The sequence below is a fragment of the Callithrix jacchus genome, chromosome 1 (genome assembly GCF_049354715.1).
Source record: "Callithrix jacchus isolate 240 chromosome 1, calJac240_pri, whole genome shotgun sequence".
Lineage (NCBI taxonomy): Eukaryota > Metazoa > Chordata > Mammalia > Primates > Cebidae > Callithrix > Callithrix jacchus.
The window spans coordinates 92,787,615-92,813,637 of record NC_133502.1 but is presented as its reverse complement, the minus strand read 5'-3'; the positions used below and the strand labels follow the sequence as shown (position 1 = coordinate 92,813,637).

The window sequence follows — 26,023 nt, the reverse complement described above, 5'->3', positions numbered from 1 at the left end:
AGGAAGGAATTCAAGCAATGAGAGGGACATTGCCAACCTGGATCTAGAGGTTTACAAGTTGATTTCTTTTTTTGAGAGAAGGAAAGAAAAAAAAAATGAGTAAAGGAGAGAAAGAAAGAGGAAGAGAGAGAGGGAGGGTGAACGGAAATATTGCTTTATTCTGAAAAAAATGGGTATTGATAATGGCCAATCAATGTTTCATTTAAACCTATGAGTAGGTGTGATGTGGTATTGACAAGAATGTATATTTTATGTATTTGAAGTGGAGAGCTCTATAAATATTTATTAAGTTTACTTGTTCTGGATCTGAGTTCGAGTCCTTGATATTCTTATTAATTTTCTGTCTCATTGAATCTAAGTCTCTATGTATCTGGGTGTTAGGATCGTTAGCTCTTGTTGTTGTATTGATCCTTTTACCACTATATCTTTGTTGCTTTACCACTATATCTTTGTTGCTTTAAAATCTATTTTATCCGCTATGGGAATTGCAACTCCTGCTTTTTATTTATTTATTTATTTATTTTTGCTCTTCATTTGGTTGGTAAATCTTTCTCCATTCCTTTGTTTTGAGTCTTTGTGTATCCTTGCATGTGAAACAGGTCTGGATGTAACATGCCATTGGGTTTTGGCTGTGTCTTTTGATTGGGGGATTTAGTTGATTTAAATTTAGGGTTACTGCCATTTGATGTTAACTGGCTGTTTGATCCATTCGTTGATGAAAATTCTTCTTTATGTTGGTGCTCTTTACTTTTTGGTATATTTTTAGTAAGGCTAATACTGGTTGTTTCTTTCTGTGTGTAATGCCTCTTTCAGAAGCTCTTGTAAAGCAGGCCTGGTGGTAATAAAATCTCTGAGTACTTGCTTGTTCATAAAAGATTTTATTTTTCCTTCAGTTGTGAAGCTTAGTTTGGCTGGATATGAAATTCTGGGCTGAAGGTTCTGTTCTTTGAGGATGTTGAATATTGGCTCCCACTCTCTTCTGGCTTGTAGAGTTTCTGCTGAGAGATCTGTAAGTCTGATAGGCTTCCCTTTGTGGGTAACCTGACCTTTCTCTCTGGCTACCCTTAGTATTTTCTCCTTCATTTCAACCCTGGTGAATCTAACGATTATGTGCCTTGGGGTTGCTCTTCTTGAGGAATATCTTTGTGGTGTTCTCTGTATTACCTGGGGTTGAATATTGCCTGCTTTGCTAGTTCCGGAAAATTTTCCTGAATAATATCCTGAAGGGTATTTTCCAGCTTGGATTCATTCTCTCCGTCGCATTCAGGTACACCTATCAAACGTAAATTTGGTCTTTTCACATAGTCCCACATTTCTTGGAGACTTTGCTCATTCCTTTTTATCCTTTTATCTCTAATCTTGTCTTCTTGTTTTTTTTTCATTAAGTTGGACTTTGACCTCTGTTATCCTTTCTTCTGCTTGAACAATTCGAGTGTTTAAACCTGTGCATACTTCTCGGAGTTTCTGTATTGTATTCTTCAGTTCCATTAATTCACTTATATTCCTCTCTAAGTTGTCTATTCTCAATAGGATTTTGTCAAACCTTTTTTCAAAGTTCCTAGTTTCTTTACGTTGGGCTACAACATGTTTCTTTTAACTCACAGAAGTTTCTTATTATCCATTCCTTGAAGAGTGATTCTGTCATTGGGATGCGAGATGTGGAACTGTGATCATCTTTAGAGGGAGAGGCATTCTGATTTTATGTATTCTCAGCCTTTTTACGCTGGTTTTTTCCCATCATTGTAAATTTATCCTCCTGTCGTCTTTGAAATTACCAACTTTCAGATTAGGTCTCTTGATTGGACGTCCAAGTTGTTAGTTCCCAGGGCCAGAACGGCAGCGTTAAGACTGATGGTGCTTTTCTGCCCAGGATTCTCCTGTCTGGCTTCCTTCTTGTGTTCATAATGGGCGACTCTGCCTTCCCCGGGCTCCAAACCTCAGTCAGAAGGGGAGCCGGCCCTGTTTACTCTGCTCTGAGAGCTGCCGCGCCAAGGTGCCAGCAAAGCCACAGCGCCGGCCACAAGAGTCGCGCTGGCGACCCGTGTGGTTCCTCCACTGGGGATCTTCTGCTTCGTGAGCGACCAGAATTTGTCTGAAAGTGTGGCGTCCTCTAGTTCTCTGTGCTTTGACTGAGAGCTGCAATCCCGAGCTGTTATCCATCGGCCATCTTGGATCGTCTCCCAGTATTAACTTTTAATTAACACATCTCTGCCCCTTCTTTTCCCCCTCTTTCTAAGTCTTTTCCTTTCTTTGTAACATTAGTCCTGTATTGAATGATTGCCCTATAATTATGGCATAGAATTTTTCTCTTTCATATTGTTCAGATTTGTCAGCAATACTGAAAGTTACAGGACCATTTTCCACAATTTTTACTGGCCGCACTAAGGGAATCTAGGGGGAGTATGTTGGGATTGCTTAGTCAGCAATATGCTAGTGAACCCCTCAACTTTGTCAAACAGTATACCTACCGAAAAAATATCATACCTTCCCAAATCTCATACATAGGACTTTTTAAGTAATTAAAGTCTTTTTAAGGTATTAAACAGCAGTTACATATGCGGCTGCATCTTTTAATTTCTACATAATCTCAAAAATTAAGAAAAGTTTATAATCTAAACATAGGTTTCTTACAAAGGAAATGCATTCTTTGCATTACCGTAGAATGTTTATAGTTGGTAGTTAATTGGTACTAATAAGGGTTTAAAACTATATTGGTTGTAAAAACACAAATAGTACCTAAATGCTCAGAGGTTGACTAAGGTTTAATATTTCCTTAAAACTTGGTTTAGACATTTCTATAACCTCTAGCAATGTTAATTTGAAGTATATGAATTAAATTTTAATATTAAACATTTACACGTAAATTATTTAAATATTTAAAATGAATTTTTTTTTTTAATTGTTATTGTTGGTGGTGTTTAGACAGAGTCTCATTCTTTTGCCCAGGGTGGAGTGCAGTGGTATGACTTTGGCTCACTGCGACATCTGCCTCCCCAGTTCAAGCGATTCTCCTGCCTCAACCTCCTGAGTAGCTGGGATTACAGGCACCTGCCACTAATTTTTGTGTTTTTCAGTAGAGACAGAGTTTCACCATGTTGGCTAGGCTGGTCTCAAATTCCTGATCTCAGGTGATCCTCCCACCTTGGTCTCCCAAAGTGCTGAGATTTCAGGCGTGAGCCACCACCACACTCAGCCACTTATTTTTATTTTTATTTTTATTATTTTTTTTGAGATGGAGCCCAGGCTGGAGTGCAGTGGCACGATATTGGCTCACTGCAACCCTCACCTCCTGGGTCCTGGTTCGAGCAATTCTCCTGCCTCAGTCTCCCAATTAGCTGGAATTACAGGCACTTACCACCATGCCCAGCTAATTTTTTTGTATTTTTAGTAGAGAGAGGGTTTCACCATGTTGGCCAGGCTGGTCTTGAACTCCTGACCTTGTGATCCGCCCGCCTCAGCCTCCCAAAGTGCTGGGATTACAGGCGTGAACCACCATACCTGGCCCACTTTTAAAAAATTTATTTATTTTTTCTTTTTTCATAAGTCAGCATATTTTTCACTTTTAAAGTAAATAAAATGTCTTTGAATTCAATGTAAGTTGTAACTAACATTTTATAGTTTGTTCATAAATATCTTGAGCAAAATAATCCAGACCCAAGAGATGATATACTTTATGGGTCCCTTTATGCAAAGTTCTGAAATAGTTTTAAGTAATTTATGGTGATAAACATCAGAATAGTGGTTATCTTTAGGAAGGTAGTATTGACTGGGAATGTGTGTAAGTGAGGAACTTTTGGAATGCTGGATTCATCTGTCTCTTGGCCCAGGTGATGGCTACATAGGTACAGAAATATAAAATTCAGCATTTAACAATTTATTTAGTTGTATGTCAGTTTTATCTCAGTTAAAAAGTGATAATACTTTAAAAATAGATTAGTATAGCCAGGCGTGGTGGCACATGCCTGTAATCCCAGCTACTCAGGTGGCTGAGGCAGGATAATCACTCGAACCCAGGGGGCGGAGGTTGCAGGGAGCCGAGATCCCATCATTGCACTCCAGTCCGGGCAACAAGAGCGAAACCCCATCTCAAAAAATAATAATAATAAATAAATAAATTAGTAGTGTATCGTGAAATCCATGTCTTAAAGTGAAACAACATAAATCTTGACTTAAACAAGAATAATTGATAAAACCACTCTGAGGCAGAATCATCTGAATCTTACCGCTGTGACCCTGAGCCCATTTCTTTACCTTTGTGAAGTTATGTTGTGTGTGCTGAGGGCTGCAGTTTCTACAGTGTAAAGTTATTGTGAGTATTAAATATGTAGAAAACACCTATCATAGTACATACTCTCTTCATGATGTTTATAGGTATTACTTTACTTTTTGGTTGAGGCATTTCTTTCAAATGATTCCAGGGGTTTTGTGGGTATAGGATGCAAGTAAGCTGGAAACTCTTGGACACAGGTAAAAGAAAGAAACCTTGAGACAGAATTCCTATTATGCTGAAAACAAGCAGATCCCTTCAATGAATACATTTATACAGGAAAGCCAGGCTTGCAATTCAGTTTTTAATGCTTGTTGAGTTATAGACCCTTAAATAACACCACCCAGAAATGTGTGAGTGCAGCAGCAAGCTTTAGAAAAAATATTGACAGTAAGGCCAGGCACGGTGGCTCACACCTATAATCCCAGCATTTTGGGAGGCCGAGGCGGGTGGATCACAAGGTCAAGAGATCAAGACCATCCTGGTCAACAAGGTGAAACCCCATCTCTACTAAAAATACAAAAATTAACTGGGCATGGTGGTGCGCGTCTGTAGTCCCAGCTACTCAGGAGGCTGAGGCAGGAGGATTGCTTGAACCCAGGAGGCGGAGGTTGTGGTGAGCCGAGATTGTGCCATTGCACACCAGCCTGGGTAACAACAGTGAAACTCTGTCTCAAAAAAGAAAAAATATTGACAGTAACAACTTAAACTGTCCATTATTTCTTTGTCAGAACTACAACTATTGCTAACTGTAATTGATATCACACATACACCAACAAGGAATTTGAGTAAATCAAGTGAGAAAAAAATTTGTATTTTAAAATTACAAAATTGAACTGAAAATAGAAAGTGAATTAGAAAAGTGTATTCTATCACACTGAACTTTTATTCGAATTCTAAATTTGCATTTTAAATTGCAAATAAATTTTTAACATAATTCAGTATGACCTTATGTATTCAACTTTTTATGTTTCCTTGTTTAATATAGTTACAAATTTATTTGTGAAATATATTTTCTCTTTTTCTTTCTTTTGAGATGGAGTCTCACTCTATTCCGAGGCTGGAGTGCAGTGGTGCAGTCTCGGCTCACTGCAACCTCTGCCTCCTGGGTTCAAGCGATTCTCCTGCCTCAGCCTTCAGAGTAGCTGGGATCACAGGCACCTACCACCATGCCCGGCTAATTTTTGTGTTTTTCAGTAGAGACGGGATTTCACCATGTTGGTGAAATCTGCAAGTGATCCTCCCAAAGTACTGGGATTACAGGTGTGAGCCAACGCACCCAGCCTATATTTTTTCCTTAATCTGTTAAGAGATATTTATTTCTTTTGCCATTATGAAGAAAAATCATAACATGGGAGCAATGACCTACATAACTGAAACAGGAAATGAATTGGCCCTGGGGAAATTGCCATGACCAACTGAAGTGAGAAAAGATGGTCTACAACAAGACAAAACTGACATCCCTTAGGAGAGGATACACATCTGCAAAGTCAGGAAACAGATAAAATTATTTTTAAAAGTATGTTATTTATATTTCCAAACAGTATACTGTACTTAATATGTTTTCTGGTGAAGTACTCTTTTTTTTTTTAAAGACTGGGTTTCACCATATTGGTCAGGCTGGTCTCGAACTCCTGACCTCAGGTGATCTGCCTGTCTCAGCCTCCCAAAGTGCTAGGATTACAGGCGTGAGCCACCATGCCCGGCATGCTGGTGAAGTACTCTTAAAACAATAGGTCCAATTGTGACTCTGGAAAAGCATATGCTGAGTGATCTAGAAACACAGGGAGAATAGTATATATTTCACCCAAAAACATTCTGAGCTTACTATTTAGAAATGTAAATGAACAGTTACACACTGTTTAAAAATAAGTTTCTCCTGTGTTTCTCTCCTCTGCAACACTTGTGGCTGCCAGCCGACATAGGGCAGGTGCAGTGTGAGTGGCTGCCAGTGGATAGTGACAAAAAACTTACTGAAACAAACAAGTGTTTCATAAATAATTTGGAAACAATTTTGGAATCCCTTTTTTGGCTGTGAAAACAATACCTTTCAGATCCTATTAAGTGATTTATGTGTGGGAAATCCTCAACTGGTAATGCATTTCCAGCTTGATGATGCTGTAATACTGTCCGAAAATGTGAGAGGATATACTACAGAAATTAAAAATGCCAGAGGAAGCAAGCCACCGTGAGTGGCAGGCTGTCTCTGCAGGGTCATGAACATTTGTTACAAAGTTTGCATTGTAGCTGTGTGGTGACTCAAACAGGTACAACTGAAATGGGCCCTTAAGGGATAGATTAGAGACAAAACAGGAATCCACAAAACAGCTCCATAGTATGTTTGGACAAGCATCTAACCAGTCAACCTTTGTATATTTTTCCAGTCATATAACATCCTCTTTTTCTATGATCTACTTGTCAAGTAAATTTTGCCCACACATGGGACGTACCTCAGTCTGGAAAATAAACATGTTCTTCCCAGCTGTAAACTGACTGCAGAATGACTAAAAACATCATGAAATTGAACTTAAAGCAGCAGTTTTGCGTTTCTTGGTTCTTCATTGCTGCATTAAGGAGATGGAAGCTTTAGAAGGAGTTTCAACTCTGGGGTCACTGTCCCTTGATAGAGACCCCACCTGTATGGAGGAGCTGGCAAATCTACATCTGCACTTAATATTGTTAGACTGACTATTGTATCTTGCTATTTATTTACTATTTTTATACGTGGTTTATATTTTTTGATGTGATTAGTTAAGTCCAAATTGAACTAAAATTACTACAGTATTCCTGAAATTAATGTATTTCCTCAATTTACACTAAGGTTGAATTTAACATTGTGGGACTGTGACTTTTTTGCTGTTAAAAGGGATTCTTGGCCTGGAAATGGTTGGGAACTACTGATAAAAATACCAGCCTTCATTGTACTGTAAATTCAGTTAAATTGTATGAAAGTTTTTTTTCATAATTGTCTCTATATTTTTTAAATGCTTTATTTTTATGCATAATATACATGCATAAGACTCACCAATTTTAAGTGCATAATTTAATGATTTAGTAAATTGTGCATTTTTCATCACAATCCAGTTAGAGCATTTCCATCATCCCAAAGGATCTCTCATGCCCATTTGTAGCATTCCCATACTCCCTAGCCCCAAGCAACTTAATCTGTGTGTCTATAAAATTACCTTTTATGAACCTTTCATATAAATAACATCATAAAATATGTAGTCCTTGGATCTAGCTCCTCTCACCTTACATGACATTTTGAGGTAAAGCCATGTTAAAACATGTACCAATAGTTTATCATTCTTTTTTTTTCTAAATAGTATTCTATTGTATGGACATACTAATTTTGTTTACCCCTTCAAATTTGGATTGTTTCCACTTTGGGCTATTATGAACGATACTGTTGTGAACATTTGCATGCAAAGTCTTTGTTTTCATTTTTGGGGGGTATATATACCTAAGAGGGAGATTAAATTGCTGAATTGTGTGGTAAATTCATATTTAGTTTTTAAGGAACTACTGAACTTATGGTATGTCTGCAAACTTTTACAGTCCTAGAGCTTTGTGAGGGCTCCGCACTGAGGAGGCTCCAGATCCTCACCAACACTTGTAATCGTCAGTGCATTTTGATTACTGTCATTCTAGTGTATTTGATGTCTCATTGTGGTTTTAATTTGTATATTTCTAATGACTCATGATGTTGACTGAGCATCTTTTCATGTGTTTATCAGCCAATCCTATATCTTCATTTGGTGAAATATCTATTCAGATGTGTTGCCCATTTTAAAAATTGGGTTGTTTTCTTTCCATTGAGTTATGAGTCTTTTATATATTTTCTAGATACAAATACTTTATTGGATATGATTCGGAAATATTTTCTCGCAGTCTGTAGTGTGTTATACATCACTTTTAAGATATCCTTAACATTTAGAAACTAACATTGTGAACAATAATCCTGGTAGTGACAGAGGTTTAGATTCCTGAAGCCTGAAAGACTAACTGCTGTCCCCCCGGGGCGCGTGCTGCATCATTTACAAAAACTGTAGAGCACCTGTTGTGAGTGCAGTTGTAATTGCTTATAGATTTTTAGAATTGGAAGGCATGTAGAGAACATGTAGTCTGGCACATTGCTTCAGTAGGTAAGTCAGTATGAACTTTTAAGAATTTTTGTTTTCTTCTGTAGTGGGTCTATTGTGGGTATGTTCAGCATGACAGGGGAAAGAAGGGGAATGGCATCCCCTGAGATTGTGATGAAATGGCTTTCATCATCTTTAAATCAAAGTGAGATGCCAGTAATAGGACATATGTATATATGTACACGTGTCCCTGTGTGTATGTAAATAAACATGCTGGGAGGAGGAGGTGATTCAATCAGGGACTTGATAAGGACAAAAGAATAACTGGACCTTCCTTTAATGATGAAAACCGTTTACAAACAAACCATCAAAGCCAAAATGTGAATTCTGGTAGTAGCCTGATTCTTCCTAAGAAAATGTTGATGTAACCATTGTAGTGGCAGAGATTGTTTTGGTCCATTCTAGATCCTCTTTTTTTTTTATTTTGGTCTGGTTGGGGGTTTTTCCTCCCACTTAGGTTGCTCTTATCCACCACTACACTGGCTGCTTTTATTCCATAGCAGACAGTCCTTAAGTCTTTGCATATGTCCTTATTCAAAAATTAACTGTCATCAGTTTTTCTTCTGCAGAAAACGTTTTTTTAATCTCTTATATGAGAATGCTCTGCATCTGCATTCTCTGGTTGATGCAGTTTCCTGTCTCTCTGCTCTGTTCCCATTTGGTAGAATAAATCAGTTCCTGCTTGAATTCTGAGCTGATAATGTTCTCTGCATATCCCAAAAGTGTGGACACTATGAAAATCACATGCCATTAAACACTACCCCCAAACACAACTAGTGGGATTAATGGTTCCTCATTAAATAAATGCCCAATGTGATACAGGGCAGTGGTCCCCAGAAATGAATGTACCTTAGAATCACCTGTAACATGTATTTAAAATACAGATTCCCTAGCTCCACAGGCAAAGCACCCCTGCGATGTGACACACTGATACAGTTCAGGGAGCCACTAAGGCGGGCCAAAATGGTTCAGCAGGCAAAGGTCCAAGCTGCCAGTGTATTGTGTCATTACAGCATGCTTAGCATAGCTAGGAGGTTGGGCCCACACCCAGCCCCACAGCTGTTGAGCTTACAGACTCGGGCACAGGGCTGTCTAAATGGCAGATGTGGGCCACAACTGTTGGGTACAAGCCAAGCTATATGTGGGAAAATCTTACTGTAAGGGGCAAGTGTGAGTAAGATTTAGGAGCCACAGGGAAATACAGCAACACAGTAAATCTTGTGTTATGGGAGGGATGTGGAAGAAAGTGATAAACTACTGGCCAAGGTGTCTTCTGATTGGGTGACTTGCCACCATATGGGCCAGGCAGGTTGCAGCAGCTCTGCCTTTGGGAGGTGGCTGGAGAAGGGGAGGGGAGAGAGGCATGTTGAAGACAGATGCACCCTTTCCTGAGCAGGCGTTAGCGTTCAGACTGCAGAAAGGAATCCCACAGCCTGTTTCCCATCCCTCTTGTCCTCATCAAGAATTGGTCCTCATGTATCTGCTCTGCTTCCACTTTCTCAGGATGCTGATATTTTCGCAAATACATTTATGGAAAACAGTTACCTTGCCCACCTCTCCAAACATCTATTGGTTTTACATTTTTGTTGCAGGGGAGTGATCTCTTGACCTAGCTTCAAATGGCATAACATTCAGCAGTATCTGAGTTTGGATATATCTGATGAGAGGAAAGTAATTGTGAGGCCTTTGTTCTAATTACAACTTTGTCACTACCTGACTCCATGACTCCAGCAAATTGCTTCAACTGTCTGGCCTGCAGTTCTTCCTTGCATGAAATAACAGGCTTGGTCTAGATAGGTGGTTCTTATCATATGGTTTCTGGACTAGCAGCATCAGTATTACCTGGGAAAATTGTTAGAAGTGCAAATTTTTGGACTCCGCCCTAGACCTACTGAAACATACTCTGTGGGTGGGGCCCAGCACAGCAATCTGTGTTTGAAATGCGATTTTGATTATTTGACAAAAGTCTGCAAATCACTGGTCTAGATAAGTAGTTCTTAGCCTTGGCTGCTCATTAAAATCATCTGCGCAGCTTTCATAACCTACCAATCCTGTCCTCTTCCTCCAAAGATTCTGACTTAAATGGTTTCACGTGGGGTCCATGGTTATGTGGTTATAGTGGACGTCTAGGTGCTGTCTGAGGTCTTCAAAACTGAAAGTCAGTGTTTCCCAGGTGTAAATGGATACCTCTAGACCTGGCCTTCTCAAGCTATTAGGTGTTGCTATAATAGAAAAGGAAAGGCATTTTCAAAACTGTCTTTGGTTGTGGACAAGGAGGAGGAAAATGTATTTCTTAACTTCTAATAAGAGATTATTCTGTAATTTTTATCTGAGTGCCATTTGCTAAATATTCATTTGCAACTTTAAATTTAGTCAAAGAAATTAAATGCCCATAAATGACAGAGGAAATAAAGAAATTGTGATATATGTTTTCAATAATATACTCTTTAGCAATAATAATTAAACTAGTGATGCACATTGAAGAAGTAATATCATATCATTCTTCTAAGTGAAAGTCAAACACAGGTAAAACTAATCTATGGTGATTGAGGTCAGGATCATGATTACCCTTGGGGGTAGGGTGGTAATAATTAGAAGCAAGCACAAGGGAAACTTCCAAAGTGCTAGAAATGTTCTACTTCTTGACCTGGTGGTAGTTATGTACATATATACACACTGCACATATATATGCACTGAGCTGTACTCTTAAATTTGCATACCTTACTGTATATATGTTACTCGTCAGTAATAAAGATTTACAAAAAATAAAATGTAATCCTCAAGTGGAGTATCCCACTATCACTTGGTAGATATGCCAACTACCTTGGTATTTATGCCATCTGTGGTCACTAAAAGATGAACACAGCACTTTGATTTCATGTTGACATTAAGTTAAAATGTATATATCAGTGTCTGTCATCCCAAATTGAGAAGGGAATAGCATGGACTCTATTTATTTAAAGGTTTGGTTTGTTTTGAATATTTGCATGTCTGTAGGACCCACATTCTGCAGCAATACCCATGGGTGATTGCATCTCTTATCAAAACCATCTGCTATTCCTCCTCAAATCTTGTAATAGGATATAAGAAGTAAAACTGCCTGCTTTTCACTATCTGCAGAAAAAGACCTCACCCCTTCTCCTGTCAGTGACAGGAGGTCAAATGCATCCTAACAAATCAAGGTGAGATAAAAAAGAAACTACTCTAGCAGACAGAAACAAGTCCCTGCAAATTGCAATAAGCCACTGGCTAGTTAAACAAGGCATATTGGAAAGGCATTCAGAGAAGACGAATGTGTTAGGGAAATGAAAACCAGAGTCACTTAGCAGAATGCAGAAAAATCCTTTGGAAAGTGAGTCTTATAATAGATGGGAAATTACAATCCATCACTCAGCTATCACTTTAAAGCCACAGGCTGGGTGATTTCACTTCAGGGAGCACATCTTAAGCACTGTTCCTTAAAAGCACAGCTGGACTGGTTGATGTCTACCTATGAAATTATTCAAAGAAGCCAAAATCTTTGTTCAGCTGTGACTGTATTAAATGCTGTCAGTTTTACCTGATACTGTCTTTTGAAATGCTGTGTTCTGTGCCATTATGTTCCATTTACTTTGATGTCTGTCGGAGTTGGGTAGAATACATAAGACAGTTTTTTTTTTTTTTTTTTTTTTTTCAGATTAAAAAAAAGTTTTTAGGCCGGGCATGGTGGCTCACACCTGTAATAACAACACTTTGGGAGGCGGGCGGATGGATCACCTGAGGTTAAGAGTTCCAGACCAGCCTGGCCAACATGGTATAACCCCATCTCTACTAAAAATACAAAATTAGCCAGGCATGGTGGCACATGCCTGTAATCCCAGCTACTCAGGAGGCTGAGGCTCAAGAATTGCTTGAACCCGGGAGGCAGAGGCTGCAGTGAGCCAAGGTCACACCATTGCATTCCTGCCTGGGCAATAAAAGTGAAACTCCTTCTAAAATAAAAAAGTTTTTTAAGAGATGGAGTTTTGCTATGTTATCCAGGCTGGACATGAACTTCTAATTTGTGGGCTCAAGGGATTCTCCCACCTCAGCCTCCATGAGTAACTGAGACTACAGGCACATGCCACTTATTACCTTTAAAAAAATCACAAATCTACAAGTTTGAAAAGGTGAGGGGACTTTATTTCTTATAAGGGGGTTATATCCTGCAGGCTAGAAAGCACACCCTCCAGCCAAGACCAGAGACAGGCACTTTGAAGGAGGAGGGGTTGGGGTACGAGCTTTATGATGAATGGGTTGGCTAAACATACAGATTCAACAGGTTACAGGAGGATTATAAATATTCATGAAGGTGGTCCTGACGCATGCATATTGAACAAACATGCATGTTATGTACAACCCATGTTCACTTTGGGGTGCAGACTTACATTTAAATGTTAGGCCTATACATAACATTTAAAACTTAGGTCCTGTACAGGTCTTTTCAGGACATGAATGTACACAAATGCACAACCTCTGTAAACTGGCCAGAACCAGTCTGTAATTGGTGGTCTTATCAGGGGAAAGTTATTGAAACCAGTTTCTTGTCTAATCAAGGCTATAGTTATAGCTGGTACACCAGGGATTCCGTTAGTCAGTGTTTGCATGAGCTGCAACTTTTTTACCATTGCTTATCTCAAGACCAGCATTTGTTTAACTGCTAGAGAAAAAGAAAATCCTTATGGCAGTTAGAGTACAGTTTATCCTTTAAGTGTAGGAATGTGACTTAACTCTTGCCTGGCATAGCCTCGGTCCTGTTTATAATTTGGTATCTTATTGCCACGAAGCATCTGTTCTTATGTTCTCTATTTTAGCATTAATGCTGAGTGGTCACGGTGCCAGGCTGTTACTAGCCCCAGGGTACTGTACCATGCTTAGTGAATTCCTTATGCCCTATTCACATCCTTGTAAATAGTTCCTTTATTAAACACTCTTTAAACTATCCAATTGGAGTATGTTCATCTATTTCTTTCGGGGATCTTGACTGATACAGAAATTGCTGCTACAGGTGGCCCCAGGAGAAAGACACTCAGATTGGGAATGTGGGTTTGGATAGCCCATTTACTTACTTGCCAGTGGTAAATGTGACACAGGTAACCTGGCCATAGGGCAGCATCATGGTTATTCAGATTATCCTGCGCGAGCATGAGATGAAAAGCAGGAAGAGGGCACGGCACTGGGAGATCAAGTACTGTGGCTCTGGCATTATGGTGATTAGCAATGAATATATAGAATCTCCTGGCTTCCTTTGACAGTGCTAGAAAGTATATGAGGAATAAAGGAAAAATGAAACTGCATTTGCAGTTGAGATTGTTAAGTGGATAATCAGAAAGCCTGGCTGGCAGCTTTTGAAGGATGAATTACCTCCTGTACTCACAGAGCAGATGAGACTGTGGGCCATGTCCAGTTCCTAATGCTGAGCATTATAACAACATTTAATTAGGTTGCACACCAATTTCACTCAGCTGCTTCTGCCAAGGAGAGGGCACTGGTAGAGGAGTGGGGCTTAAAAGAGAGGTTGGATCAATGTGGGTAAAACAGAATTTTGAAACTCCAGACTCCCTTGGACTTCCCTGCTATAGGAGGGAGCTCTGCCGCCACTATTTGAGAGAAGCAGTTCTTACTTGCATAAAATTTTTTCCATACCTGCACCTGTTGCAGTTGTCATAGAAGCTGAGGCCAGTGCCCCTCAGGACCTCCCTCCACCCAACACATGTCCTTCATTACTACTAGGCCTTTACTGAAAGTAATTACAAGTCCTGAAGTGAGTAGTGATACCCTGTACACAAAAAGAAGTTTAGATTAGGATTGTACCTAACTGTATCGTCAGGAGCCTGGGGAGTCCTTATGGGGTAGTAGATCCTAAGGATGTAGATCAAGGAGAAAAAATATATGGCTTTATTGAGCCACACTCAGAGATGGGTTGGGATTTAATGTATTGCATGGGCCACTCAGGAATGACATTAATGGTCTACTAGCTTGGCTAATTGAGCCTGAACTCATGGCCTCGAGCCTTGATATTCAGTGTGGTCTGTGGATCAGCGGCAGTGGCATCACCTGGGAGCTAAATGGAATCCTAGAATCTCAGAATCCACCCAGACCTACTGAAGCAAAACTCTGTATTTTGCAAGCCTCCTAGGTGACTTGTGTGTGTGTGAAAGATTGAGAAAAACTCTAGGCCTCTGATACAATGAGGTCGAAATATCGAACAGTGGCTTTCAAAAGTGTGTTCCTAAACGACGTGTTGGCATCATTTGGCAACTCAGAAATGCAAATTACCAGACTCCACCCAAGACCTCCTGAATCAGAGACTCATGGGGTAGGGCGCAGGAAACTGAGTTTTCACAAGCTCTCCAGGGGATTCTGATGCACACTGTTGTTTGAGTCACTTTCATGACCTGCTTATGGCCTATAGTTAATCAGGTCAAAATGCTGGAACTTCCCTGGCATACCAAAGAGTAGTGCTTCCCTATTACAAACAGCTACTCAGCCACCCTCTCATCTACTTGTCACCAAAGCAGCAGGCAGTGCATCAGTGGGAAGATACCAACCTGCTTGAAAAGGTGATGACTCCCCTTTAGAGGCCAGAGATGACCTTAGGGGGAGATTGCAAAGGACTGGTTTTTCTGATCTCATGGGAATATGGGATCCCAGAGGCTTGAGGCAAAATGGCAGTGCTTCACTGTCAAAGATGGTTGAGTACATCGGCTATGGTAAGCCACAGAGTATGGTAAGCCAAAGAGACAGAGGCAATTAGAGATTTTTGGCCCATAGGCATCTGTGACAATAACTGAATGATCATACGATCTCTTGAAATGTATGGTCTCTACTAAAGTTCTTCTTGATATACACAGATGAAAAAATTGGGGCTATACTGGGAAAACCTCAAATCTACATAATGGGAAATCCTGGCCTCTTAGCTCCCAGTTCTAAGCCAAAGCCCCTCAACAGAGGGAAAGGGTGGATCCTTTGTGGACAGACGCTATAGTAGAGGCACGGTTGTTTTTCATGAATGATTTGTCTCCTCTTCCCTGGAAGAACCTACTGCCATTTACTTAAGAAACTATACACAGAGCAAAGAGAAATAACACACCATCTCAGGAGTTACTAGATACCTACTCTGAACTGACATTTATCTGAGGAGACCTGAAAAATGCCAATGGGGTCCTCCATTCAAATAACTGGTGGGGTCTGGGCCCAGGTTCATCTTATGGTTGATCCACATTGTGGTTATTTCCCAGCCTTAAAATATATAGTGGGGCTAGACATACTTAGTAACGGGCAGATGCCCATATTTGTTACCTGATTTATGGAGTGAGAGTTACTGTGGTACAAAGGGCCAAGTCAAGACCCTGGAACTGCACCACTACCCTCCTTCACCACAGAAGCCAAAAGCAATTCCCCATCCTTAGGGAAATTGCAGAGGTTGATGCCACCATCCAACACTTAAAAGATGCAGTGCTTTGATTCTTATCACATCCTCATTCAGCTTACCCGTTTGGCCAGTGTAAGTGTCAGACAGGTTATGGAGAATGATTGTGTATCACTGCAAATTAAACAGATGGTGATGCCAAACATAACAGTGACCTGGATGTGGTATCTTCACTGGAACAAATCAATATGGCCCTAGTGCCCATTTACAGTCATTGACCTGGCACATTCCTTCCTCCCCTATTCTCACAATAAAAGTCAGAAGAAGTTCACATTTTCAAGACAGGACAACATACCTTTACTTAGTTGGCTCCAGGCCACATGAACTCTCCTGGTCTCTGTTATAAAACAGTCCAAAGGGCCTTTAGTCAACTTGATATTCTATACTGTGTTGCTCTCATCCTTTACAATGATGACATAATGCTAACTGGAACTGGGGAACAGAAAGTAGCAAGGACCCTAGATGTCTTAGTAAGTCACATTCATGCCAGAGGATAGGAAGAGAGAGTCCGTTAACGTTCAGGGGCCTGCTGCACGTGTAAAGTTTTGAGGGGCGCAATAGCCTGGGGTCAGTATCTCACTTTCTAAAAGTGAGAAGTAACTTGCCCTGCTTTGCACTGATCACCACAAAGGGACATAGCATTTGTGGGGCCCCTTTAGATTTAGGAGGCAACAAGCCACATGTGTGCATACTGCTTGAACACATCGCCTAGGAAACAGTGAAGCTGACAGTTTAGAGCAGATATAGAGCACAAAAGGGTTCTGAGGCAGCTCCAGGCTATGGTGCCAGCTGTCCTGCCACTTGAGCCTTCTTACCCCACAGACCCAATGATACTCAAAATAGTTTTGACCAACAGAGGTGTCTTATGGAGCCTCTGGCAATCCTCAGTAGGAAACTCATGACCTGCTGGTGACTATTAACTGTTGGAAGGTGGCTCTGGCTTGCTCCTGCACCCTGGTAGAGCCTGAATGCCTTATCATGGTCTGCCCATGTTTGTATGACCCAGACTACCCATCATGCATGGAATATCCACTGAACCATGGAATTCATTGATCTAACATGTGCCCCATTACCTAAAATAACCTGACTTGATAAAGGGTAGAATGTCTAGATTACTGTAGATTCAATCAATGGAACCCATTCTGTAAGTTTGGGTTGCTGTCTTACCAGTTGCAGCATAAAATCATCAGTGAACATAAGAGGCCCTCTTCCCCAGAGCCAGAACACATAGGAAACAAGAAGTGGATGCATGTAAGAGTACACTCTTACAGCTGTACCTAACAGCCCTTTTAAGATTTTGCTTCCTTTCCCCACTATCCTGAGTTCAAAGGATTTGAATGTCTAGGACCTGTAGGAAAAATTCCACCACCAGGAAATACAGTGATGATTCCAACTACTTGGTAACCTTGACCACTTTAGGCTTCTCATGCCTCTGAGCAAACAGGCAGAGAAGAGAGCTATCCTACTGGCCAGGGTGACTGATCCTGATACCAGAAGAAATGAGGTTGTTACTTCACAATAAGGGAGAAGAGAACTACAGCTGGAATGCAGAGGATTCACAGGAGCATCTTTTAGTTCTCATTTACCTAGTAGTCTTACTCAGTAGAAAACATAGCCATCTAATAAAACAAGACCATTAAGAACTCGGACTCACCTGGAGTCAATGTTAGAGCTACCCCACAAGGTAAAGAACCCCAACCAGCTGAGTTCTGACAGAAAACGCAAAACAGGTGGTAGAGGAAAGCAGAGGCTGAGCACAGTGGCTCCCTCCTGTAATCCCAGCACTTTGAGAGGCTGAGGCAGGTAGATCACCTGGGCTCAGGAGTTCAAGACCAGCCAGGCCAACATGGTGAAACCCCATCTTTCCAAAACCTACAAAAATTAGCAAGATGTAATGTCGGGAGCCTGTAATGTGGGAGGGGTTAAGGCAGGAGAATCGCTTGAACCTGGGAGGCAGAGAATTGCTTGAACTGCAGTGAGCCAAGAGGATATATAGTTGGCAGATAAACACATGAAAAGATGTTCCACATCAGTACCCAGTAGGAAACTGCAAATGAAAACCACAATGAGATATCACTACACATCTATTATAACAGTTAAAATAGAAAAGATTGGTGACAACTCAATCTTTCATACGTTTCTGGTGGGAATACCAAACGATGAAGCCATTCTGGAAAATAGTTTGACAGTTTCATAGAGATCTAAACATACCCTTGACATATGACCTATAGTCATACTTCTGGGCATTTACCCCAGAGAAATAAAAATTCGGGTCTACACAAAAATCTGTACAGGAATGTTCATAGGAGTTTTATTTGTAATAGCCCTGAACTGCAAACAACCCAAATATCTTTTTTTTTTTTTTTTTGAGAGAGAGAGAGGATGTCACTCTGTTGCCCAGGCTGCAGTGTAATGGCATGATCATATTTCACTGCAACCTGGACCTCTAGGTTTCAAGCAATCCTCCTGCCTCAGCCTTCCAAGTAGCTGGGACTACAGGCATGTGCGAGCATGCCTGGCTTTTGTGGTGGTTGTTGTTGTAGAGACGTGGTCTCACTATGTTGCCCAGGCTGGTTTGTCTCACACTCTTGAGCTCTAGAGATCCTTCCACCTCCGCCTCCCAAAGTGTTGGGATTACAAGTGTGAGACACCACACTCAGCCTTCAAATGCCTCTTGTTATGTGAATGCTTAAACCAATTGTTGTACATTGATACTACGGAATATTACTCCGTAATAAAAAGGAACAGACCATTGATATGTACAACAACATGGATCTCAAGGGTATATTGTGTTATGTAGAAAAAAGCCAGTCTCAAAGACCACATACTGTATAATTCTATTGATATAACATTCTTGAAATGACAACATCATAGATATGGAAAACAAATTAGGTATCTCCAGGAGTTAAGGATGGTGAGGGTGAGCAGGTAGGTGTGACTGTAAAGGAACAGCACAAGGAGGTCTTTGTTTTTTGTTGTTTTTTTTTTGAGACGGAATTTCGCTCTTGTTACCCAGGCTGGAGTGCAATGGCGCGATCTCGGCTCACTGCAACCTCCGCCTCCTGGGTTCAGGCAATTCTCCTGTCTCAGCCTCCTGAGTAGCTGGGATTACAGGCACACACCACCATGCCCAGCTAAATTTTTGTATTTTTAGTAGAGAGGGGGTTTCACCATGTTGACCAGGATGGTCTCGATCTCTTGACCTCGTGATCCACCCACCTTGGCCTCCCAAAGTGCTGGGATTACAGGCTTGAGCCACCGCGACCGGCCACAAGGAGGTCTTTGTAATGATGGGATAGTTTTGTATCCTAACTGCAGTGGAGTTACATGATCTACACATATCATAAAATGACATAGGAGTATATGCAAACACATCGTACTAATGTCAATTTCCTCATGTTGATCTCGCACTAGAGTTACATAAGATGTAAGCACTGAGGAAGACTGAAGGCTACAGGGGGACTTGACTCTACTATTTTTTGCAATTTCCTGTGAATCTACGATTATTTTCAAAGTGAAAGGTTAATAAGGGCTGGGCGCAGTGGCTCATACCTGTAATCCCAGCACTTTGGGAGGCCAAAGTGGGCAGATCTCAAGGTCAGCAGTAGCTGTGGCTGTAAGTAGAGAAACAGCTACTGCAGGCAGTGGCTCACACCTGTAATCCACGTACTTTGGGAGCCCCAGGAGGGCAGATCACCTGAGGTCAGGAGTTTGAGACCAGCCTGGCCAATACAGTGAAACTCTGTCTCTACTAAAAATACAAAAATTAGCCAGGCATGGTGGTGCATGCTGGTAGTCCCAGGTACTCAGGAGACTGAGACTGGAGAATCTCTTGAACCTGGGAGGTGGAGGCTAAAGTGAGTCAAGATCATACCACTGCACTCCAGCGTGGGCAACAGAGTGAGACTCTGTCTCAAACAAAACAAAACAAAAACAGCCACTGCCAACCTGCAGCTGACCTAGGGAGGGAAAACCTGGAAAATGAATACCACGGATCACACTCTCCCATACTCTGCCTCCTACTTTTTACCTCCCATCTGCTCAATCCAGCGCCAACTGAGAGAGCATCCCTGAAACATAGCACTCAGCCCGCTGGGGAAGAGGAAAGGGAAAGTTGAAGATTTGAGCTAAAGGAAAAAACATTGAAAGTATCTAGCACAATATTCTTCTAAAACTTTTAAAAAATGGCTTACATAGATTCTTATTCTTTTCCTTCTGGTGTACACAAAGTACGATATTCCACATGCTTTCCTGAAACATGCTTTTTTATCCCACTCACTATATCTCAGAGACATTTTCAAATTGCTTCAAGAATAATTACCCATTTGGCCAGGCATGGTGGCAGATACCTGTAATCCCAGCACTTTGGAAGGCCAAGGTGAGTGGATCGCTTGAGCCCAGGAGTTTGAGATGAGCCTGGGCAATGTGGCAAAACACAGTCTATGAGAAGAAACACAAAAATTCACTGGGCATGGTGGTGCACGCCTGTAGTCTCGGCTACTCAGGAGGCTCAGGCGGGAGGATCAATTGAGCCCAGGAGGTCAAGGCTGCAGTAAGCCGTGATTATGCCACTGCACTCCAGTCTGGGAAACAAAGCAAGACCCTCATCTATTATTAATGTTTGGATCCAATCTTTTGCTATCACATTAATACAATGAATAGTCTTGTATACACATGTCATTTTAAAAGTATACAGTTGTGGATGCACAATAAATTCTCAGAAATGGAATTGCTGAGTTAAAGGCATTTGCATTCATAATTCTGATAGGGACAAGTGGCCCTCCAGAGGGTTGTATTTATTTAAACTCCTACCAGCAATGTGTGAAAAGTGCCTGTCTTCTCGTAGCTTTGTCAGCAGAATTTATTATTACTGTTTTGCATTTTTGCCAATCTAATACAAGGGAAAATAATAGGATAGTTTTCATTACAGTTATGTTCTTATGAGTAAGGTTAAGCAACTCTTCATAAATTTGCAGTTATTTGTACTTCCTTTTCTGTGAAGAGTATCTTCATATTTGCCCATTTTTCTACCGGTTTGTTGGTATTTCTCTTTTTGATTTTGTAAATAAAAAATAAAATTCTAAGGCCCACCAGCCATCTGAATGGACCCCTTCTCTCAGCCAAGAGTATTCCAAAGTTAATCCAAAAAACTAGTTCAGGCCATGATAAGAAGGGAGAGCCAGACAAGCCTCATCAGACCCTTTTAGATATAATTCCTTCAGGAATTACTGATAGAAAAACTCTTTAAGTCTGTTAAGACATATTTATAAGGCTGGGTGCAGTGGCTCACATCTGTAATCCCAATACTTTGGGAGGCAGAGGCAGGCAGATTGCTGGGGAGTTCCAAATCAGCCTGGGCAACCTCTGCTCTACAAAAAATGCAAAAATTAGGCATGTTATCACATGCCTGTTAGCCAAGCTACTTGGGAGACTGGGGTGAGGGGATTGCTTGAGCCTGGGGAGTTAAGACTGCAGTGAGCCATGACCACACCACTACACTCCAGGCTGGGCAAGAGAGAAAGACCCTGTCTCACAAAAAAAGAAAAAGAAAGAAATATTAATATCTATTCTCTGTAAAGCCTGCTCCCTGGATACTTCTTTTGCGTGATAAAACCCTGGTCCTCACAACCTCTTGTCATAACCCAAACATTCCTTTCTATTGAAAAGAAACTCTTTAAAACAATTGCTGATCAGAACATCTTTGTGCCTACTACTTGGAAGCCCCTGCTTCTGGTTGTCCTGCCGTTTCAGGCTGAACTAATGTACATCTTCCATGTATTGATTGGTGTCTCATGTCTCCCTAAAAAAGCTGTACACCAACCACCTGAGGCGCATGCACTCTGGATCTCCCAAGGGCTACTGAGTCATGGGCCCTTGATCACCCATATTTGGCTCAGAATAAATCTCCTCGAATATTTCACAAAGTTTGACTTTTTCCAGCCACAATTTCTAGGAGTTCTTTAAATATTAGGGAAATAAACTGTTCTTTTGTGATATTAGTTGCCAAGAGGGTCACTTACTTTTTTTGACGTGGATTACAATGTCTCTCTCTCCACCTCATGAGGAAGCTTCTGTTTGTTTGTTTGTTTAGCAATTAGTCATTTTTGGGGTTTTGTTATTTCTTTTCATGTTTATTTCAGCAATTAGCCATTTTTTTAAAGACTATTAAACATAACTAGTAAAGTCTTCACCACGTTAATGTTACAAAAGAATTTCTGAATTTCTATAGGTTTTCTTTTTAGAACTTGTATGCCTTCATATTTTACATGTAAATCTTTGATCCACTTGATATTTTCTTGGAGCAAGATGTAAGATATGATTCCAACTTAATTTTTTCCCAGACATTAACTGGTTATTCTAACACTGTTTACTGAATAATCATGACCCCTCTCCCAGATTGAGAGGCACCACTTGCTGCTGTTAAAATTTGCACGTAGTTAGATCTATTGATGGATTTTCTAATCTCTTCTGTGGGTCTATCTTTTATACTCTTTTTTTTTTTTTTTTTGAAACAGAGTCTTGCTCTGTCGTCCAGTGGCATGATCTCAGCTCACTGCAACCTCCACCTCTGAGGTTCAAGCAGTTCCCCTGCCTCAGTCTCCGGAGTAGCTGGGACTACAGGTGTGCACCACAACACCCAGTTAGTTTTTTGTATTCTAGTAGAGATGAGGTTTTACCATGTTGGTGAGAAAGGTCTTGATCTCCTGACCTTGAGATCTACTTGCCTTGGCCTCCCAAAGTGCTGGGAGTGGTGGCGAGCGCTGTAATCTCAACTACTCGGGAGGCTGAAGCGGGAGAATCGCTTGAACCCGGGAGGCAGAGGTTGCAGTGAGCCGAGATCGCGCCATTGCACTCCAGCTTGGGCAACAAAAGTGAAACTCTGTCTCAAAAAATTTTTTTTTTATTTTTATTTTTTAATTTATTTTTATTTTTTTCACTCTGTCACCTAGGCTGGAGTACAGTGACACAATCTTGGCTCACTACAACCTCCGCCTCCTGGGTTCAAGCGATTCTTCTGCCTTAACCCCCTGAGTAGATGAGATTACAGGTGCCTGCCACCATACCTGGCTAATTTTTGTATTTTTAGTAGAGATGAGTTTCACCATGTTGGCCAGGCTAGTCTCAAACTCCTGACCTCCAGTGGTACGCCTGCTTTGGCCTCCCAAAGTGCTGGGATTACAAGTGCAAACCCCCATGCCTGGCCTTTAAGGAAATTTTTAAAAAATGTTTTTCTTCACCCATAACCAGTTTAAAAGTTCTTAAATTCCTCTAATTCCATATCTGCCAAGCGAGACACTTGTTCCTCATGGTATTATTTCTTTTAGAGAAGATTAGCTTTTGCTAAGCATCTGCAAAAAGCTACTAAATTTTAATACTTTTCTAATTTCTTTGTTTTTGTTTCTCTTACCTGGTCCAGGAACAAGGAAATATTTTCAATGGTTTTATTCCCAGATGAGAAGCCCAAGGCCACATTCAATTAGACTCAGCCTCTGAATGGTGGTTTAAACACAAACCTGGCTGCATGAAGTTCATGTCACAAATTTGATGTCATGAAAGAGAAATTTAGTTGGTTAGTCACCTGGGTGGATAAGATGGGTGGTCACGGCAGATATAAAGGAATAATCCATGAGTGATTGAGGCTAAAGTAATCCTCTTCAGAACTAGGTCAAGCAGTTTATTTAGGGTTTGGATGGTGAGTCAGCCTGGCGAGGCTTGGGATCCAGGTTGAGGACCTTGTGAGGGGTGTGTGTGTGCGTGTGTGTGTGTAACTTGGATAAAAGAGTGAAAGAGTGATTCATCTTTCTGGAAGAGCCTCTGTCTCTGTCTCTGTCTTTTTTCTTGTCTTTCACACTTTCTTCATCTCGTTCTCATACATTTGCTTGTTCTCACACTTTCTAGAACACTCATTCTCTCTCTCAGGCCTGCTCTGACTCCTGTTTCTTTCTGGCACCCCCTCTTAAGAACTAGTGCAAGGCTTTTGCCTGAGACATGACAGGGCAGGTGTATTAGTCTGTTTTGACACTGCTATACAGAAATACCTGAAGCTGGATAATTTATAAAGAGAATAGGTTTAATTGACTCACGGTTCCACAGGCTGTGCAGGAAGCATAGCTGGAGAGGCCTCAGGAAACTTACAATCATGGCAGAAGGGGAAGGGGAAGCAGGCACATCTTCATATGGCCAGAGCAGGAGGAAGAGAGAAAGAGGGGGAAGGTGCCACACAGATTTAAACAACCAGATACCACGATAACTCACTCACTATCATGAGAACAGCACCATTCAATCACCTCCCATCAGGCCTTACCTCCAACACTGGGGATTATGACTGGACGTGAGATTTGGGTGAGGACATAAACCCAAACCATATCAGCAGGGGAGGGAAAAGAAGTGGTGAACCCAGGACTACCCCGGTGGGACTTGATCTGATTCCCTGTTGTTACTCCTTATCCATTCCATCTGCTATCCTGTTGTGTTCTATTTGGACTCCAAACTGAGGTTCACAGAGAAACTTCCATGGGCATCTAGACACTACTGTCATCTCCTTATTTCCTCCTACCCATGCTTTAGTCTATGTTTTGAGGATCCCTGGGCCTTTGGAAATATGAGGGAGCTTTGTTGGTCCTATAAATGTGCAGGGAAGGACAACAAAAAATAAATAAATAAGAAGGGAAACGTAAAAGGATCATAGATAGTGTCAAAGAGTAACTGGTGATTATATAGCTTTAAGGGAGAAGTTTTATGCCTATTTTTGTTTCAAAAACAACCTGTGGTCTTCACAAGCCCTGGCACTAAAATAAACATGAAACTAACAATTAAGCACAGGTTTCTAAGCTATGGTTTATTATCTTTGGCAAGACAGTGATCCAAGGAAAACACAGTACAGAAATAAGAAAGAATAAGCCGGGCGCAGTGGTTCATGCCTGTAATCCCAGCACTCTGGGAGGCCGAGGTGGGCAGATCACAAGGTCAAGAGATCAAGACCATCCTGTTCAACATAGTAAAACCCCATCTCTACTATAAATACAAAAATTAGGGGGACATGGTGGCGGGCGCCTATAGTACCAGCTACTTGGGAGGCTGAGGCAGAAGAATCTTTTTTTTTTTTTTTTGAGGTGGAGTTTCACTCTTGTTACCCAGGCTGGAGTGCAATGGCGCGATCTCGGCTCACTGCAACCTCTGCCTCCTGGGTTCAGGCAATTCTCCTGCCTCAGCATCCTGAGTAGCTGGGATTACAGGCACGCGCCACCATGCCCAGCTAATTTTTTGTATTTTCAGTAGAGATGGGGTTTCACCATGTTGACCAGGATGGTCTCGATCTCTTGACCTCGTGATCCACCTGCCTCGGCCTCCCAAAGTGCTGGGATTACAGGTTTGAACCACCGCTCCTGGCAGAAGAATCTCTTAAACTTGGAGGAGGTGGAGGTTACATTGAGCCGAGATTGCACCCCTGACTGAGATTGAGCGAGACTCCATCTCAAAAAAAAAAAAAACAAAAACAAAAAGAAAAAAGAAACTGGGTAATTTATAAGAAAAGAAATATAATTGACTCATGGTCTGCAGGCTGTACAGGAAACATAGTGGCATCTGCTTCTGGGGAGGCCTCTAGAAGCTTCCGATCATGGTGGAAGGCAAAGTGGGAGCAGGCACATCTCACGGTGAAAACAGAAGCAAGAGAGAGAGAGAAAGGCACCTCACTTTTAAACAGCCAGATCTTGCAAGAAATCACTATCATGAGGACAGCACCAAGAGGGTGGTGCTAACATTTCCTGAGAAACCCATCCTCATGATCCAATCACCTCCCACCAGCTCCGAGCTCCAACACTGGAGATTACATTTCAAGGCGGGATTAGGTTGGGGCCAATATCCAAATGCCATCAATTGTTAAGGAAATAAAAGCTTTCTGCCATTTTATACGCATGTTCCTCATTCAGATTACACAGTTCTTGTGTTGTGTTCAGTGTAACCCTCTCACTGGCTTTGTTCCTGTGAAGGCCAGTGAATAAAACTTCTTACGCTATTCATGAGGAATATTCATTGCCTTGAAGCAGGGAGCTGGGAAAGACAGGCCAGCTCTCAATCAGAAAACCAGAGCTCAGGTGACTCTCAGAACTCAGAGGCACAAAAATAAACCATGTTATATGATTGAGTCTGGCTCTGTAGTGG

The 26,023-nt window shown here is 41.2% G+C and overlaps 1 protein-coding gene across 5 annotated transcripts in view; it reads left to right on the top strand.

The window, feature by feature from the left end:
* The window catches only part of C1H9orf85 (chromosome 1 C9orf85 homolog), a 176,868-nt gene that overhangs the window by 66,239 nt on the left and 84,606 nt on the right, over positions 1 to 26,023 (top strand). Inside the window, exon 4 of one of the 5 annotated variants that reach the window (XR_013533001.1) lies at positions 6,652 to 11,182. The exons of the other annotated variants lie outside the window; for them this stretch is intronic. The gene's annotated coding sequence lies outside the window, so the exon portion shown is untranslated. Of the gene's footprint in view, positions 1 to 6,651; positions 11,183 to 26,023 lie in introns of those variants that run through there. 5 annotated transcript variants of the gene reach the window in all.